Here is a 19,609-nt window from a genome sequence, read left to right as displayed (position 1 = left end):
GCGGGGTTATGAAGGGGACAAGCGGTTTCCTGTAACTCGGTGGGGTTACGAAGGGGACAAGCAGCTTCTGGTAACTCGGCGGGGTTACGAAGGTGACAGCAGGAGCTGTGGTGGCGTCAACAAGGACTTGTGTGGTATCGTAAGAGAAATAAACTGTGTTGTGTGAACTGTGGTCTGAGAAGACCGGTATAACAGACATGGGGAAATCCCGAAAGGGGGCGGTGGCCCAAATCAGGGTGGTAGGCCAAGAGGGGGTGGAGTCCCAGAGGGGGGGCGGTGACCCAAATTGGGGTGGTGGTCCAGAAAGGGGCCGGTATGTCAAAAGAGGAACAGCAGTGTTCGTGTAGAGTGTTTTCAGAATGTGGGTTATACTTTCCGGAGCATGACGGACCGCAAGTGTGTACCGTGATGCTGCCCCGGGGGAAGGAATCTCGGGACGGTTGGACTCAAAGAGTCAGGTGACTGTTAGGAACTCCTCTCACTTTCTGTTTGACTGAGAAAATGGCCCAGGTTTGCTGTAAACATGGGGTCACTGTGAACTATGCGCTAGACAGAGTGGGGTTTGAGGGGCCTGAAGCCAGTGAGTGCCAAGATGGCGGTATACCACCAGACTTAGTGTATACCTTGGAGGGGGGCCGGGACTTTGTTGTGTTTGATGACCTATCGTACGAGGATGGAGATGGTCCTACGGTCGGGCTAACAGATATTAAGACGGTGACGGCTCCTGTTGCGGAGAGGTCAGAGGTAGAAGTGACCGGAAGATGGGGTACGTCTGCCCAACGGACGGACCTGACATCTCGTGACAGGACTGACGTTGACCTGGTCGATAAAACGGCTGGAGTATTTGCACGGTTAATGGGTAACTGGAGAGGTTGTTCGGCAGGTCGGGGTGACTCAGACTCTGGGGTTGACTGTGGCTCGGAGAGAGACAGGGAGCACAGACTAGAGGAGCTAGAAAAAGAAGTCTCTGAGCTCAAAGTTCAAATGGTAACGTGGCAAGGACTGAATAAGGCCCTCAGAGAAGAGGTAGAAGAACATGTTAAACGAGAAAGAGTCTTGAGACAAACGGCCGAGCACAGGGTCGAGGAGCACGAGAAAGAAGTCTTGGAGCTCAGAGGGCACCTGTCCACCTGGCAAAGTGTGAACAAGATCCTTTGGGAAGAGATAGAAGAACTCAAAGAACCTGTAAGAGATCTTCAGCAGGAGGGGAAGTTGGACGAAGACTTACCGCGGGTGAGCGCGAGTGACAACAGGACGGAACTGCCAGTACCCATTGTGGCAAAGGGTCATGAAGAGGTAAACTCTTGTGAAGTTTGTGAGCTAAGGACTAAAGAAGACAGTCACCCGGTCGGGTCAACTGTAGTGAGGGAAGTGTCCGTGGTAAAGCTAGAGTCTTCTGTCCAGGAAGAGAGCAAGACCACGACCTTCAAATCAGTAATCGAGGTACCTGAAGACATGCAAGAAGCCTGTGCAGAAAAAGGTGTACATGAGGCTTTCAAAGTGGCGGTCAAGGCATGTAAGGTGCACTGGGCACCTGAGATGCGGCAGTTAGTGATAATATCAGCCAGGGAAGATACAGCAAACCGGGTAGCTGTGCTGAAAGAGATGCATTTACAATGTCTCCACGCCAAACAGCTGGTCAGGCGAAGTAATATGAAAGCTGCTCAATGCCTAGAGTTAGCGAAGGAGGCTGTGGATCGGCTGGGTTTGCAGAAAGATGTGCTTCCGGTACCCAAAGCTCTGATTGGGAGAATCGTTGGAAGACTCGGGAAGGTAATGCAAGACCTTGTCAATATCTCCGGTGTGATGAGGGTGAGGGTCCCTCCTGAGGATGAAGACCAGGTATCCAGTGAAGTGGGTAGGATTCCCATCATGGTGGTTGGCTCTGTGGAGAGCCTGAGAGACTTTCAGATGCTTGTGGAGTATCGAATGGGGTACCTGCAAGAGATTGAGAAGTTGAGGTGGGACCGTTGGCGAATTAATAAAGAGGTACAGAATACCAGGTGGCGGCCGCCTTCAACCCAAGATGTAAGGACCCGAACGGTTCCTCCAAGAAGTGACATGGCAGATGGCCGAAGAATGTCAGCAAGTGGTAGTTCGACTGGCAGGTTGACATTGAGAGACCGTAGTTCCTGTGAGACGCTGAATGAGTCAGACTCAGGCCAGACAGTAGGCGTAACTAAGACTTATGACCATACTGACTGGGGGAGCTGGTCGGGGAATGGAACAAACAGGGAGAGGAATGTGGTGACTAAACAGTGTCTGATGACGCAGACAGGCTGTGGCTGGAGGGCCAAAGATCAGGGCTGATATTCTGGCCACTGGGGGCGGGGGAGGCCTAACGTAGGAATGAGGCCATATGACAGATGGAGACAGTTCTCTCGACCTGGGGGGCAAGGTGTAGTGCGTGCCCAGTCTCGAGATCCTGGGGTTATGCTCTGTGTTCCACCCCACAGGTTTGAACAGAGGGGGGAGGTATGTGGTGTAGTGACCACTGTGGGGAGAGAGGATGAATGGCAGAGTCATGAATGACCATTATGTATCTCAAGGTGGGTGGCCTTGAGATGGAGACTGATGTGTGTGTTGATCAGCAGTGATACTGCTGACATGTTCTGTCAATGTGTCCGGGAGAAGTCTCCAGGTAGCTGGGGAGATGGGCGGACCCAGTTACCTACAAACCCACCCAGGGGGTGTGTTTAAGAACGCTGTTGCAAAGTGTGTGTGAAGGGTTCAAGGGCCTGTGATGAGGTCATAGCCATGTGACCTGGTTGGCGTGGCTACGGACCATATAAGGTGGCCAGGGTAAGTCACATGTGGTGAATGCATGGCTTCCTGGCTAACAGCATGTGAAGTGGCTGTGTGTAATGGCTGCCAGCATCTGAGAGTTCCCAGGGGAACGAATGAACGTCTGGAGTATGAAGCAGCCATGAGGAGACCCTGACAGGGTGAGATAACTTGGTGGCTAGAAAGTCTGCATATTGAACATTGCATAACCTTTATGACTACAGGGTAACAGAGTGGAGCTCTGGCATGGACACTATGCTGTTTAAATGAACTTTATGTTATGGCTGTGGGTTTATGGTGCCTGAATAAACCGCATGGAGTTATTGTTGTTTGGAAAACCCATGCCGGACATGATTATTTGGCTGCCAAGCGAGTGATCCCCTATGTGAATGACAGCGCTACCTCACAATACACATTATGTATTATTTTTCTAAATATATAAATTCATGTTTAAAATTGCAAAGAACTGAAAGGCTTTAGAGAAAGAATTGTCTTTGGCTACAAAATTGTTATTTACATTTAGAAAATACGTGAGTTCATCATTAGTAGGATTCCTAAATCTCTCCTCACAGTAACAAATGATATTTCTTCCATAATAGGATTTCCGTAAAAAGATGTCTGAACGCACCAAATATAATTTTCACAATACTTCCGGCTGTAAATTATTGATAAATATTTACATTAAAACCCCGTTTGAGGTCACAGATAAATTCTATGCATGGAAATCTACAGTTGTGGAGTTCAAATACCAATGTCAGGTCAACCTTGATGTAAATAAAATCTGCTGAAACGAGGATGTTATGAATCCTATATTTCCTCCCTGAGAGTCATTCAATCTGTTATGCAACATGAAATATTGTAGCTAACGGAAAAATCAACAGGTTTTCATCCAGAGTTATTTTTCGTCTAAACAATTTTTTTACTAAAGGTTACCGTAGTTTAAATTGATATCAAATACTGCGTAAGGAAAAAATCATGAAAAATATAAAAAATAAACTTTGCATGGTAAAGGATATTCCGTTGGATTGTGTCTTATAAGCCGTTCACCATTTACGTGATTCCTTGACGCTGACACAGGGGAAGGCACAGTTGTCGATGGCTGAGAAAGAATTAAAAACAAACAACTGTAAACGGTTTATGATAAATAAATTGTATAAATGTTTATTGTGCATTTGCTTTTTTATCCACCCCAACACCAATGAACATTAGTCAATAAATTATACAGTATGTGCGCTAAGATGGCATCAATGAAATCTACAACTCATAACCTGAAAAACAAGCCTTAGATAGCTCATTGGAAAAATGAAAAAAAAAAGTATGATTCTCTGAGAAAAACAACATAGAATACCCTTTCTTCTATAAATCAAGTTTTAATTGTGAAAAACTAAAACAACATTAAAAAAAACTATGCTAGAACTGTAGAAAAAAGACATGGACATTTAAAAATCATACGATGATCTATGAAAGCTTGGCAAAAATTTACAAAACTGAACATGAGGATCTAAGTTTAACATTGTGATCAGACTGTATGAAGCCCTTTGCTATGTCATGGAGAACCTCTCAGTGGGTCCCTAATAACAGTAGTTATTAAATTAGTATATGATTTTTGGATCTGCGGTCCACGGTTTTTTTTCTACAGTTCTGGCTTAAAAAACTATACATTTGATATACTGACTCATATAATAAAGTTAACTTGATAATTTTGGAAACTGTGGACCCAATTCATTAATATGGTTGTCTCATATTTTTTGGGATAGGGTTGCAACACTGGGCACTCCCACTGATCCATTTTCCCTTTAGGGTTAGGGCTAGGGTTGGGGCTAAAGTTAGGGTTAGAGTTGGAGCTAAAGTTAGGGTTAAGGTTGGGGTTAAAGTTAGGGTTAGAGTTACGGTTGGTATTAGGGCTTGGGTTGGGGTTGGGGTTAGTGTTTTTAGGGTTGGGATTAGGGTTAGGGTTGGGATTAGGGTTAGGGGTGTGTTAGGGTTCAGTTAGTGGTGTTTTGGGGTTACAGTTGGAGTTAGAATTGGGGGGTTTTCACTGTTTAGGCACATCAGGGGTTCTCCAAATGTGACATGGCATCTGATCTCAATTCCAGCCAATTTTGCATTGAAAAGTCAAATGGTGCTCCTTCCCTTCCGAGCTCTGCCATGCACCCAAATAGTGTTTTTTCCCCACATATGGGGTATCAGCATACTCAGGACATATTGCACAACTTTTAGGGTCCAATTTCTCCTGTTATCCTTGGGTAAAAATTGGGGGCAAAAAGATCATTTTTGTGAAAAAAATAAGATTTTTTATTTTTACGGCTCTACATTATAAATTTCTGTGAAGCACTTGGGGGTTCAAAGTGCTCACCACACATCTAGATAAGTTCCTTAGAGGGTCTGCTTTCCAAAATGGTGTCACTTGTGGGAGATTTCCACTGTTTAGGCACACAGGGGCACACAGGGGCTCTCCATACGCAACATGGCGTCCGATCTCAGTTCCAGCCAATTTTGCATTGAAAAGTCAAATGGCGCTTCTTCCCTTCCAAGCTCTGCCATGCGCCCAAACAGTGGCTTACGTGCATATACAGTGGGGAAAAAAAGTATTTAGTCAGTCAGCAATAGTGCAAGTTCCACCACTTAAAAAGATGAGAGGCGTCTGTAATTTACATCATAGGTAGACCTCAACTATGGGAGACAAACTGAGAAAAAAAAATCCAGAAAATCACATTGTCTGTTTTTTTTTCATTTTATTTGCATATTATGGTGGAAAATAAGTATTTGGTCAGAAACAAGCAATCAAGATTTCTGGCTCTCACAGACCTGTAACTTCTTCTTTAAGAGTCTCCTCTTTCCTCCACTCATTACCTGTAGTAATGGCACCTGTTTAAACTTGTTATCAGTATATAAAGACACCTGTGCACACCCTCAAACAGTCTGACTCCAAACTCCACTATGGTGAAGACCAAAGAGCTGTCAAAGGACACCAGAAACAAAATTGTAGCCCTGCACCAGGCTGGGAAGACTGAATCTGCAATAGCCAACCAGCTTGGAGTGAAGAAATCAACTGTGGGAGCAATAATTAGAAAATGGAAGACATACAAGACCACTGATAATCTCCCTCGATCTGGTGCTCCACACAAAATCCCACCCCGTGGGGTCAGAATGATCACAAGAACGGTGAGCAAAAATCCCAGAACCACGCGGGGGGGACCTAGTGAATGAACTGCAGAGAGCTGGGACCAATATAACAAGGCCTACCATAAGTAACACACTACACCACCATGGACTCAGATCCTGCAGTGCCAGACGTGTCTCACTGCTTAAGCCTGTACATGTCCGGGCCCATCTGAAGTTTGCTAGAGAGCATTTGGATGATCCAGAGGAGTTTTGGGAGAATGTCCTATGGTCTGATGAAACCAAACTGGAACTGTTTGGTAGAAACACAACTTGTCGTGTTTGGAGGAAAAAGAATACTGAGTTGCATCCATAAAACACCATACCTACTGTAAAGCATGGTGGTGGAAACATCATGCTTTGGGGCTGTTTCTCTGCAAAGGGGCCAGGACGACTGATCCGGGTACATGAAAGAATGAATGGGGCCATGTATCGTGAGATTTTGAGTGCAAACCTCCTTCCATCAGCAAGGGCATTGAAGATGAAACGTGGCTGGGTCTTTCAACATGACAATGATCCAAAGCACACCGCCGGGGCAACAAAGGAGTGGCTTCGTAAGAAGCATTTCAAGGTCCTGGAGTGGCCTAGCCAGTCTCCAGATCTCAACCCTATAGAAAACCTTTGGAGGGAGTTGAAAGTCCGTGTTGCCAAGCGAAAAGCCAAAAACATCACTGCTCTAGAGGAGATCTGCATGGAGGAATGGGCCAACATACCAACAACAGTGTGTGGCAACCTTGTGAAGACTTACAGAAAACGTTTGACCTCTGTCATTGCCAACAAAGGATATATCACAAAGTATTGAGATGAAATTTTGTTTCTGACCAAATACTTATTTTCCACCATAATATGCAAATAAAATGAAAAAAAAAACAGACAATGTGATTTTCTGGATTTTTTTTTCTCAGTTTGTCTCCCATAGTTGAGGTCTACCTATGATGTAAATTACAGACGCCTCTCATCTTTTTAAGTGGTGGAACTTGCACTATTGCTGACTGACTAAATACTTTTTTTCCCCACTGTATGGGGTATCAGTGTACTCAGGACAAATTGTACAACTTTTGGGGTCCAATTTCTCCTGTTACTCTTGGTAAAATAAAACAAATTGGATCTGAAGTAAATTTTTTGTGAAAAAAAGTTAAATGTTCTTTTTTTTTTTTACTAATTCCAAAAATTCTTGTGAAGCACCTAAAGGGTTAATAAATTTCTTGAATGTGGTTTTGAGCACCGTCAGGGGTGCAGTTTTTAGAATTATGCCACATTTGGGTATTTTCTATTATATACACCCCTCAAAGTGACTTCAAATGTGATGTGGTCCCTAAAAAAATGGTGTTGTAAAAATGAGAAATCGCTGGTCAACTTTTAACCCTTATAACTTCCTAACACAAAAAAATTTTGATTCCAAAATTGCGCTGATGTAAATTAGACATGTGGGAAATGTTACTTATTAACTATTTTGTGTGGCTTAGTTCTTAGTTCTGGTTTAAGGGCATGAAAATTCAGAGTTGGAAAATTGCAAAATTTTTGCCAAATTTACATTTTTTCACAAGTAAACGCCAGTCATATCAAAGAATTTTTACCACTATCATGAAGTACAATATGTCACGAGAAAACAGTTCCAGAGTTATTAGCTCATAAAGGGACAGCGGTCAGAATTGTAAAAATTGGCCTGATCATTAAAATGCAAACCACCCTTGGGGGTAAAGGGGATAAAGGTTTTGTGACAAATCTGCGCAGTCTTAATGTTTACTGAACATTTTTTCAGTTGGGTTATGGGAAGAATCCTCCTGAAAAAAAAAAGACATCCTACGCACATACCCTTCATTGGTTCCAGTTCGCTCAATTATAATCTCAGAGTCCCCTCTTATTGTCCGCCCTTCTTCACATTTATTTAACCAAATCACTTCCAGTAACTACATCTTTGAAATGAAAAATAGAACCATTTTAAGATTTTTATCTGGAAATGAAATGCGCCCAATGCAATGATTGACAGAGAACATTTTTCAACAGAGAGAATTTTCCAAATACGCCAAGAGATTCTCCTTTTATGAAAGCAAATGAATTAAAATAATGGAAAAAGAAAATTGAACGCGACTGAGGCTTGAAGAAGTAGCTGATGTGATGATAACACATTCACAAGCACCTAAAGGCGTCTGAGAGATTTGATAGACCTCGATTACTCTCCGTGCTGCCAGTCTTTAGTTTCCTTCCGTTGTAATAAACTTATTAAAGCTATAGGAGATGTAGCTGAGGCCGTATTTATTATTAGGCAGATTAAAAATAATAATTAGGCAGCGGTTTAGTACATTTTCAAAGATGATATAAAACTTATACTTACTTTGATTTTCTCATACGCAAATCAAATGAACGCCTGAATGAGCCCTAATTCCTATTTTACTGAAAATTGGCAAATGACACCATTGTGCAATAACATCCCAATGCAGATGTATGAACAACAGTAAATACCGTACGAAGCAGTGAAATCCATATAAAGTGGCCATAATATCTCCCCATTATTTATCAGAAACGTGCTGTGTGCAGCTTTTGTGCCATAATCCGTAATTCTACATCACTGGCAATCATTCGCCTCCGCCTGTGGCTCTAGTGTTAGTTTATTTTTCTGAATATAATCTCATTATTTACTCGTGTTTACCTGGACGGCCGAGCTTATTTATCTCCAAGGATGAATGAGTCATTTGTACACTGACAAAAAACAACATCCAAGGTTTTGTTTGTACAATCCACTTGATTTTTTTTCGATAGGATTTGCCAAATTTGATATTATTGCAAAATGCAGAGAACATTTAACAGCATGAGGAAATCTGCACAGAGCAGAATACAGAGCAGGATGGGTCATATTAGGATTTGTGCGCATGGAGTTCTTTTGAGCAGGTCCACCCCCCCCCAAAAAAAAAAGAAAACTTTAGGATTTGGCCCTACCTGGGTAGTGAGACATCACCCTCAGGAGGAGGTGCAGTACCTCTGTGGCAACTAAACCCTCAGGGGCACCACATACGCACACCCACGCACACACCCGGTGACCCCTACGTAAGGTGTGGACGCTGAAAGAGATGTTGGCCAAATTCCTACCTTACGAATGAACATTGTTAAAAACGCTAGTGATTCTCTTTGTGAGGTAAAACATTTGTTCTTTGAGGTAAAACATGTTTTTAAACAAGCAGGGAAATGTTTTACCGCACAGAGAGCAGCAGCAGGAATAGGACCCAATGCTGCCATTTCAACTGTGCTAGCCACTGAGCCAACGTGCTGTCCACCTCTGATGTTTCCACTGACAAACATCAGCTGCAGCGGTGAGGTCACAGTTTGTGGATATCTCTGTTTGCTTGCAAGCAGAAACTATTGTAGTGGAAGCGATGAAGCACAAAGTGCGTGTGATTATGTTTTTTTAATGCACAAACATGATGGCCACACACACCAACATTTTTCTTTTCATCAGATAATATACTATTCTAAATAGCCATGTTATTCCAAAAAATAGTTTTAGTTAATCAGGAATCATATTGTCAGGCCATATTACGGAAGAAGAGGAGGTATGAGGGCATGTTTTGTATGGCACTGATGGATGGACTCCCTTTGCCCCAATTAACATGTTAGTCATGAAAAGCCTTTTGTGTCCACTTCCAGGTCTGAGTTTCAGGGTTTCATGACCACAACCATTATTGTAGAGAACACAGGCAGCATTACTGATTATGTCAACAATATCCCCATCCAACTGCAACGCATTTGCAGTGAAAACCCTGTACTTACTAAACATAATCCCAAAGAACAAATCCGTGAAGAGTCATGCCAAGATGAGCCTTTCTTTGAACACTCTTTATTGGGTACCCAAATCCCTATGTTGGTTGTGCAACAGTGGAAAAGCTTCATCTGATACCATGGCATCGGGGAATGTATATGTGGTACCTACAAAAGGTTTAGAAGGCAAAAAAATTACTTGGTTTAAAAGTACTTTGTGATATCTCTGAGTATCATCTGGGAGTCTCAAGTACTGCCATGGGCGCCAACTCCGATAGCAACAAATGTGTACATTTCATCAGCCACTGTCATCAATTTACGACCACTTAAAAGTACTTTTTATAGTTAAAGTAATGTGATCCTGATTGCAGCGTCTGCAGCAACTGTATGTACAAAAGGGGACTTGTCACCATGAAAATGCTATTTACCTGCAGATATGTTATTAACCTGCCCAGCGCCCGCACTTAGCCTAACGCTGCTAGGGCGTGGTTGCAGCAGCAGCTTTCTGTACACAGAGCGGTGACTGAACCCACACCAGCGCCACCCCCATGATTGAAACCATAACACTGTCAGGGTTAATAAAATTCATTTTCTCCCCGCAGCATTTGGCTAAGTGCAGGTGCCGGGCAGGTTAATAACGATATTAACCTGCAGATCAACCCTATATTAAAAGCACCTATACAGTTCTGGAATGGAATGGTTATAAATTGAAGGTATGGTACTAACTGCAATCAAATCTCCAAATTCAGACATTACAATATATTGCAAATGCTGCATATAGCATGTACTCTTAACAATTCCTGAAATGGTGGATTTACCAACACAAAATTGTAGGTACTGGGATGTGTAACTCATCCCAGTTGCCAAAAATCTGTAAAAGAGAGAAAGGCAAAAGAAAATTATACATTAGTAAATGAAAATTGTGCAGCCTATATGGACCATAGCTAAAATCCTAACGCAAAAATGAAGAAAATGGTCAAGATGGCGCAAAGGCGGTAGCAGAGTAATTTTAAAAATGAAATATACATTAATTATCTCAACGTAATGAGTAACCCCTCAAAAGGACTGAGCTTTCCACATGAAGGTGTCCTCCTGGCAAAGATGAGGATTAATAGCTTATCAAAGGCTGATATTAGCATCTGAACAATATCATAATGTTTCTTACCTTTGTGGTTAAAGAAAAAATCACTAAAAGTTCACTTTAAAACAAAAAATAAAACATAATAGATTTTCAAGGAACAATAATGATAATACTACTACTACTACTACTACTACTACTACTACTACTAATAATAATAATAATAATAATGACCATTGCAGCCTCTCGTAAAGATGACCTATATATGTGTATTTAATATGCCCTCTGGTGTCCTATGTGCCCCCATACATATGTTCACCAACAAATATGTTCTATATTCCCCTCATGTACATAATAATGTCCCCATACTTTGGATTGTCTCCTCCCCTGATAAAATATGCCTAGGATAAAACCTGTTCGGGCATATCAAAGAAGATAGACAATTGTCAATCTGTTGTCTGTGGCCATATGCTAAGATCACACTTGCATCTGGCTGGTCTGCGGATGGCTGCGTACGTCCTACCATAAGCTCCACCTACTACCGCATGCGTCCTGCATTGTCCTGCACACCTATCTTTAACATTGGGTACGCAGGGACATGCGTTGCATGTGGATGCGTCCGCATGAGGCGTTTTGACTTGCCCGCCAAACACACGGGAAGGCAACATGTTGCATTTCTGTGCGGTCGGTGTGCACATCAAAACTCCGCATACAACGCATGTCCCTGCGTGCCCAATGTTAAAGATAGGTGCGCAGGACAACGCAGGATGCATGCGGAAGTAGGCGGAGCTTAAGTGAAGACATAAGCAGCCATCCACAGATTAGCCATACGCAAGTGTGGACTTAGCCTAACATGGTTAATTACCATGTCAGGATGTAGCCACAGAGTGCTAGGACAAAGGATCAAAGTAACCCTTTTTCTTGGCAGCAGATGACGGCTGCAGGGGTTCGGATGTGAACACAGAGACATGCATGTTAACCGGTGACATTATGTGACGACCAAGGAAGGCAACGTCCGAGAGTGGACCCTCTGGATCGCGGTACTGGAGCTCTCGGGGGTGAGCGCGCCAAGTAGAACCGACCCCTATACAGGGACCGTTAGGGGCAGGCCCTTGGAAGACAGATACCACGACTGCTAGGACCAAGAGGGGTGGCTCAAAAGACCAGGGGATGGTTGGAGGAACCAGAGCACAGGAAAGACAGGAGATACAGGACGGATCAGGAACACAGGGCAGAGTACGGAGTACAGGACGGAGTACGGAGTGCAGGCAGAGTACAGAGTAAAAGACAGAGTATGGAGTACACGACGGAGTATGGGGTACAGGACGGAGTACTGAGTGCAAAATGGAGTACAGGACTGAGTGCGGAGTACAGGATGGGGTACGGCGCACAGGGCAGAGTATGGAGTACAAGACAGAGTATGGAGTACAGGACAGAGTACGGGGTACAGGACGGAGTACTGAGTGCAAAATGGAGTACAGGACTGAGTGCAGAGTACAGGATGGGGTATGGAGCACAGGGCAGAGTACAGGAGAGAAGTTGCAAGGCGGAACCCCACAACTCGGCCAGAATACCACAAGGGTTAGCACACGATAATCAGGCGTCTCCACCATCTTGGAGACGCCTGATATACCCCACACTGCTGGATGATTGGGCGACCAGGCCTCTGGGCAGGCGCTGCAGGGTTAAGAGATCTGCAGAGCGCGCGCCCACGGCCTAGGACGCCTGCACGTGATGAGGCACGCGCCGGGAGGACGGAGCGAGAAGGAGGCAGGCACAGTGCGGCGAGGCAGGTGAGTACAGGCGGTGGCGGGCGCAGCCGCTGCTGGAACGGCGGCGACCACCGCCGCCGATGTGACACATTACATCACCTTGCCTGTAATTGTGCCCTGCGAGTGCAAATGCAGGGGGCAGGAGCACACTTGAATGCGCGCGTCCTTGTTTTAAATATCTGGAGGGAGCAGTGCTCACTCTCTCTTCTCTCTGACCTCTGCCTTAGGCCCACATCCACCTCTGTGTCCCTTTCTGCTCCAGTCCTACTTGTCATCAGCCCTCTGCGTATCCTCTGCCTGCCCCCTCCTGCTCACCTGGTCTGCCCTGTCCTCTCCACTCTCTGCCTCTGCACAGCCCCTGACTACCCCCTCCTAATCACCTGCGTCTTTGCTGCTCTCACTTCTCTTTCTTCTCCCACACATCGTCATCATTAAATCCTGCTCTCCCTTGACCGCCTTCTGACTGCACTATCCCCGCTGCCCTCTCAGGCGCCATAAGCACCGCTGCACTGCCCCTTCTCTTCTCCACACTCCTCTGTCCCCTCACTGCTCCTCTGCTTGAATGCCCCTTCTTCCTCAAGCAGGATCTTCAGCCTCACTGTACCTGGCAGCCTCAGCATGTCATACTCAGCTAAGTATCACTTCTACTAACCCCTGACTGTAGTGTTAGGTGGGTGAGACCATCTTGATACCGTCATGTGTGTGGTTTTTAGGTAACGTGGTGGGAAATATCGTTAGGTAATTCTGGGTTTTAATTGAATATTAGTAGTCTGTGCTATTATTATATATGGTGTTAGTGTTGTGATTTAATAGTATCATAGATGTAGACTTGTGTGTAGTAAATATCCTTTGTGGACACACAATTTTGTCTCAGCCATTCATATTTTGTATAGCAAAGGAACCGGAGAACGTTAAAGGGGTTGTCCGGGCTTTTCACATAATCTCAGTGCATATCTGGGCTGCAGAATGCTGACAATAACTAATTTACCTTCTGTCACCAAGTTGCAGGGTTTGCTAGATATCAGCTCTTGATTGTAAGAAAAACGTTCGGGGGGGTGTGTTCTGGCATAGAAATGAGAACAGGTCATTTCCTCCTATTCTACTAAAAACATGCCCTCTATAGCAACAACCCCGCCCTCCATAGCAACAGGCCCTCCCCGACCACATGAACAAGCTTATCCCTCCTCACACAGTAACAAATCCTCCTCCTCTAGCAGCCTCACTGCAGAGAGCAGCTGCTCCTCCCCCAGACACATGCTGAACAGTGATCTATGGAAAGTGAAACTAGTGAGGAGGAAACAACCATTTCTCATTTCAAAGCCAGAACACCCCCCCCCCGGACGTTTATCTTAGAAGCAAGAGATGATATCTAGCAAATGCTGCAAACTGGCCCCAGAAGGTAAATTACTTATTGTCAGCATTCTGCAGCCCAGATATGCACTGAAATTATGTGAAAAGCCCGGACAACCCCTTTAAGGCATAACTTATTAGCTGGATACTGATTGATAGTCAAGCCTAACATTAATAATTAATATACGGTATACTGTCTGTAAAATAACCAACTGTGTTCCAATTATGTATGTCCTTTATCACACCACAAAATTAATAAGGATCCTAAATGCCAGAATAAATAGACCCAAATGTTTAAGTATAATACCCAGACTGCACCCTTAGCTCCATAGAAACGTGAAGGTTTTTGCAAGATGAGTTGTACTTTTGAATTACGACATTCATTTTACTACACGATTAATTGCAAATTGCAATGATGTACAGTAGACTTGTCATTCTAATGATGACTCATGCAGGGAAAAGAGACTTTCTGTTTCTAGCTAGAGCTTAGAAGGATTCATCTGGTCAGTCATTAATCACGTGATGTCATAGACCTAATGAAAAAGAGAAGAATTAGCTGGGTGGAAAGGCAAAATGAGGAATTGTAAGTATACAGAGCTATATAATGTGGTGATTGTGACATATTAAGGGGATAAAAACTTTCATGGGAGTACTTCTTTAGGCAACTCTTGGTAAGTCAGTAGCTTTGTACCTTTCTAAACTGTTACAAATCTGAGCTTCTATGCCTGGCTTTTATGGCTACCTGCTCTTAGATTACATTTTCTCTGGTTTAATTATAGCAGGATGGAGAAGGGAGGGGGTTGTACACAGACCTGCTATGAGAGGGGAAAGTATCTTAAGCTTTATGGAGAGCAGAGAAAACAAGCTGTAGACAAGGAGGAAAGTACATGGAAAGGAAATAAGTGCTGATAAATGAAAGCAAGTAAAGTTAACAGCACCCTGGATACACACCGAGCTCACATCCAGTCTAAATTACTGGGAGAAGCATTTCCACAAAAGAAAAATCTAAAACTTGGAAAAGATGGCAAACTGCACATTCTGAAACTTAGTTATGCTAACATATCACTGAAATATGCAAAATAAAACTAAACAAGACATTTCTTCCATTTCAGATGTATACTTAACCTTAAAAGTTAATGGGGTGTAGAAAGATGAGATATGTCCAACCTCTACAAATTTAATTTAATGTTCCCCAGAAAATTAATGCACACCATAGCTGACATCGACCTTAGCTTTTCTAAGAAGGTATGTCCATATATTTCATATCAAATGTAGAAACTTCAGAATTATGTTTTCCTAGTACCCCACTTATATTGCCACCAGAACATTATAATATTATACACATATACTCATGCATTTATTAATGTGTATTTTAAGGGGATTAATTATAACATCTTGGTATTTCAGGAAAATGCTAAATGCAGAATGTTCCCTACTAGCAGAGAGACAACAGCTGCCCACTGCAGAAAGACTAATTACTTTCTTGTACTTTAATAACTTACATCAGCGAGCAAAATCTACCAAACTACAATTAAATTGTGATATGGAACACGTTGTTTTCCATTTAAAAAAGGCAATGGTCCCAGCATGGCAGACTTCTAAGCATCTACAGAAGTCTGCGGCACATCTGTGTCTTACATGGAACATTTAGCACAAAATATAGCTTTAGAATGAATGTTTAGAATCAAAGTTTGGGCAGAATAACAATGACTACTTTCTAAAACCATTGATCTTTTCTTCTACTGGCTTGGGAGAATACATCTTTATCAAACAATCTGATCAAATTAAAGCTTCTCTTCTAAATGTATATTTAAGTTGTCCTCTTCACATTCTATTCAGCCATTTCTTAATGGAGATTACTGCTTTAGACCATTTTTTTTCCATATGCTCTTTTGATTGGTTAGGGGATGCTATTGTGCAAGACACCCGTATTATTGTCAAAATGGAAACCCACTGCGGAGATCCAACCATTTAGATGGTGTGACCAAACATTTGATAATATTGTAGGAATGAGGAACATGAAAGAGTTACAATTAAATGAATAAGTGTTGATCTGACTGCTATCATATTATAATTTCAAGAACAAGTGAAGGAGAAGAAGAAGCGGGCACCTGAAGAGGATTACTGGATTAACTTCCTTATAATTTTTTTCCTAGCTTTACACTTTCTGCAAAGAGTTTGAGCGTAGGAGTACATCAATTACACTTTCAAAATCTTTACGTTCACATTTTTTTTCTGGATTTAATTAGTCATCCATACACTTTAATGCAGTAATTGTTGGGCTAGGGGCCCACAATCAGGAATAGCAGTGTTTTGTACATAGCATGTTTTCGCTGCTGCCAAAGCATTGCGTTATAATTACCGCACTTGTTTATTAGTAGATACAGATTTACCGCATGTAATGATATTCAATTAGTTAAAATACGCAGCAGAGAATTGCGTCTCTGCTGCAGAAGTTGACATGCTGTGTCTCATAAATCAGCACCGTGAGTGAGTTTACTCAACATTAAATAAAAGCACAGTGGTCATGGCATTTCTATAAATCCCATCCACTGTGCTTGTAATTTAGAATGCAGCGTCTTGGATTCTGTTATTCCTGATAGTGGGCATGTTCAAAAATTTTTTCTGGATTCAATTAGTCATTCATACAGTTTAACGTGGTTGTGTAAAATTACGGTGGGTTAAAAAAAAATTAAAAAACAGGCCTGGTATAAAACCAAAAATTGGCCTAATAAAGGTGTAGAAATGTGGCTTTCCAAAATTGACTATTGTCACATATACTCTAGAACTTGGTTTGTTTGAAATTTCGTATGTGTACAAGGACCTGTTCAAGCACCAGTTAGTGAGAAATGGCTGTCGTTCTGCCACCATTCCATTCACCCCTGCAAACCCTATGTTTTAATTTTCCAATAAAGATGAAACATTTTAAAGGATGATGAGTGCGATTTTTCCTCTACTTTTTCCTGCTATCTTGTTCATGCTATTCTATATGCACCCGTGTTCCAATAAGGTGTGGTTCCCTGCGTATGTAAGTGGGTGAGATATAATGTCTTTCATGCTCCCCTTCCCTCTGTTCCCTCTGATTGTCTTCCAGTACTTAATGTTTACAGATGTGTTTTATGATTATTGCCTGCTATGTATTACCGTTCCTTGCTTATGTGTTACCATTATAGAGAAAACTGTAATAGATTGTCTTGTATTCCTGTATTATAATATTGCATGTATGTTATGTGTCCTTTGAACATGTATAGTCAGGGAAAGTTAGTGTATCCTTCTTTGGACATTAGAGGGGGGCAATCTTAGTACATAGTTCCCCAAAGACCGAGTAGATGTAATTATGTTGCAGGCCACTAGATGGGGATATACTAGTGGGGCCTGATAGGATATTCATAGATGGTTAATTGTAGGAGGGGCTGCTGAGAGTTAAGGTTAGTGATGAAAAGTGGTTTAGTCAGACGGGGCCAGGGCACCCAAGTGTCCACATGGGCTATAGGCCCAGACAGCTCGGCAGTCACATAACGTTAAGTTGTTATAGCCCATGTTATCCATGGCCACTGCATGTCTTAGCAGTGGGTCAGAACAGAAAAAGGAAGATATGTCGTCTCAGGCTAGTTTCACATTAGCGTTTTTTAGCTCTGCGCTTCCTGCGCTATAGAAACGCATGAAAAAAGGCATCATGCATTTTGCATGCGTTTTTAAGGCACATGCGTTTTAACCAGTTTGTAGCCATGTTAACTCTTAAAACACATGTGATTTCAAACGCAGGCGTGCGCACGTCCATGCGCACACCTGCGCTCCCATAGACTGCAAATGTGTTATTTTTGCGCATTCCGTGCCCTAGCGTGCGCATGCGTTTTTTTACACCATTGCACGGACCCAAAAATACAACAGGTTGCATTGGGCGCGCCTAGGTGCACACTACAAAGACGCATGTGCACGAAAACGCATACGTGCGCGTGGTAACACTTGACCATGCGCCCACCATGTTAAAAATAGGGTGCATGCGCATGGACGCGCCCGATGTGCTGTGCTAAAAAACGCTATTGTGAAACCAGCCTTACCACCTGGGCTAATACTTTTAGGGCAAAAATTGGCTGAACTAAGGAAATGAGAGGAGCTGGAGCTTCGACTAGATCGGTACAGACGGGCCAGATGCTTCACCAGGGGCCACCAAACGTAATGATTGATGAATTCGTGTCTGGGGTGAAACAGGCTGAAGGAAATGTCATTATAGTGAAGTCAAGCCAGGAAGGAACTGGGAAGCAGTCTGGTACGGTCCAGTCCGGGCGTGTACTGCACAGAAGTGACAGCAAGCAAGGGAAAAATGAGGAAGCAAGCAAATGTTGTGATGTGCCAACTGTGGATGTAATGTGCGTAATCCTAAGTAAAGAAAGTGTTAAAGTTATCTCGGACTGTGTCTCCATTGATGGGGGTCACCTAGAAGAGAGACCCTTATGGCCTGGGAAGTGCCCAGGAAAAGATGAATCTGGAGAGGCAGGTATGCCGAGAAGAGTATTGTTTCATGTAGGGGAAGGGCTGGGCACAACTGCCACCGGAATACAGGTCACGACTACGGTTCTGGCCCTCCCTTACACTTATCCCATGCAATAAAGGGAGCATCTTTGCTTCATAAAGCCTGAATTAGACCCAATATTTTCACACCACACCACCTGATAGCAGCAGCACGTGAAGTCTTTTTAATACTCAATATTGAATGAGCCCTGCCAGTTATTGCCAAATCTCTATATTTTATTTTTCTTTACTATATATAAATCAGTATTAAGTGAAGCTACAGTTGTCTATACAGGCAAAAATACCATAAAGTTTATGTTTTATGATTAGTATAACTGACGACAGAATAGATCGATGCATAAAGATGTAATTGAAGTGACATGACAAGTTTTATAATATTGCTGGTCTCTCATTGGGAAAAATTTGAAAAAGAGATTATTATTTTTCGTTTTCACCAGATTCGTTACGTTACTGCGGAAAATGAGAAAAACTAATTAGTTTAATCAAATGTCATCAGCCTAGCAGCAATCAGTCTGGTGACAAGTGGTAATTAATGGCTCAATACTATTAATTATTAAACCACTCTGCTTAGCATAGATATATTCATACATTGGTGATTATTGCCGGCATTAAGGCTAATATATGCAGATATTTAAATACGTAGGCAAAATATGCTTTATTTCTGTGATATAAAGGTTGTATTTTGCATCTCTCAAACTGCGGTGAATTTGGCAGATGGAGCAGACATGCTTGTAATGGCTAATGGTTAAAGGAGGTTTCCATGTTCACCTTTCTGCATGACATCGGATTACTTGTTAGGTCGGGGTCACACTTGTGAGTGCAATGCGAGAAATGTGAGTCTCTAGCCTCAATACCCGGCACTGCTACCGGCACTTGGGATGGGAGTGAGCAGCTGCATGTCTTTCTATGCAGCAGAACGCTCCAGTCTGAACCGCCGGCGGCAGTGCCAAGTATTGAGAGACTCGCGCGACTTTCTCGCATTGCACTCGCAAGTGTGACCCGGCCTTAAAATGATAAAGTTAGAAGTTAACTAGCCCCCCGGGTTCAGCACTGCGCCTCTGACACTGCTCCAGTAAATATTAGGGTAAGTTCACACTAGGCATTTTTTCCAGTGTTTTTTCTGCAGCAAAACCTGATCTCTTGGCTGGAAAGAAGCTGCAGAAAAGATGCATGTTTT

The sequence above is a fragment of the Dendrobates tinctorius genome, unplaced genomic scaffold, assembly GCF_039654945.1.
Source record: "Dendrobates tinctorius isolate UK_male_01 unplaced genomic scaffold, ASM3965494v1 ptg000083l, whole genome shotgun sequence".
Classification (NCBI taxonomy): Eukaryota; Metazoa; Chordata; class Amphibia; order Anura; family Dendrobatidae; genus Dendrobates; species Dendrobates tinctorius.
This window is presented reverse-complemented; position numbering follows the sequence as displayed.